General features: G+C 45.2%; 1 non-coding gene across 1 annotated transcript; it reads right to left on the bottom strand.

The window, feature by feature from the left end:
* Nucleotides 1–614: 614 nt before the first annotated feature.
* Nucleotides 615–721, bottom strand: LOC145003579 (small nucleolar RNA R71). Its single transcript, XR_013662034.1, has one exon. It is a non-coding gene; the product is annotated as a small nucleolar RNA R71 (small nucleolar RNA).
* Nucleotides 722–942: the final 221 nt, after the last annotated feature.

Raw genomic sequence — 942 nt, 5'->3', positions numbered from 1 at the left:
TGAAAAGAAACAAAGGGAAGGATGTGGAGAGTTCAAGCACACCAAAGAAATCACCATTGTCCAACTTGAAGACTGTTTTTGGGAAAAAGAAGAGCAGTAAATCAGGAGCTTCTAGCGCTTCTTTGATAATTGAGGAGCCAATTCAAGAAGATATTGGATACGAGACCGAGGAAGAAGAGGAGGCAACGTACGAGCAAGAAACCGAGTCAGAGGAAGAGTTAGCGTTCACTATGGCTAACATTGATGAAATCCCCATGGGAGAATGGAAGAAGAGGATGCGCGATGACCATGGCCCGGGACTTGTGCAACCCGCAATTCCCGCGACTGCTACCTTCGAGCTAAAAGGTCATATCCTAGCTTCACTCAAGGAAATACCTTTCTATGGGAAAGATCATGAAGATGCCTACAAACATTTGGATGAAGTAAATGATGTTGCTGATTACTTCAACATTCCAAATGTAACCCGCGAAACTCAACTACTTCGTATGCATCCGGTAACCTTCAAGGGTGCTGCTAAAGACTGGCTCAAGTCACTTCCCCCCGGATCAGACACTACTTGGGCCAGAATGAAGGAAGAATTTATTGATCACTTTTGCCCACCATCCAAGATAGCCAAACTGAAGAAGGCCATTGCAAACTTTGAACAACAAGCTGGAGAGTCTTTATATGAAGCATGGGAGAGGTACAAAGATCTGCTAAGAAACTGCCCACACCATGATCTAAACAGCCAGCAAGAAGTTTCCATCTTCTATGATGGAGTCAATGTCACAACCCGGCAGTTGCTAGACTCGCAAGGCCCACTTACAAAGAAGCCACCCCCGGTGATTAAAGAATTGATTGAAGAATTCTCTAAACACTCTAGAGAATACCACAACCCTAGGAATGATGTCACGAGGGGAGCCGCATACGCTGCTACTGAAGATTTATCCGCGGTCATGGCCA

The sequence above is a fragment of the Lactuca saligna genome, chromosome 6 (assembly GCF_052625555.1).
Source record: "Lactuca saligna cultivar CGN05327 chromosome 6, ASM5262555v1, whole genome shotgun sequence".
Taxonomy (NCBI): Eukaryota; Viridiplantae; Streptophyta; class Magnoliopsida; order Asterales; family Asteraceae; genus Lactuca; species Lactuca saligna.
Note: the sequence above shows the minus strand (reverse complement) of the source record. Positions and strands in the feature narration are given on the sequence as shown.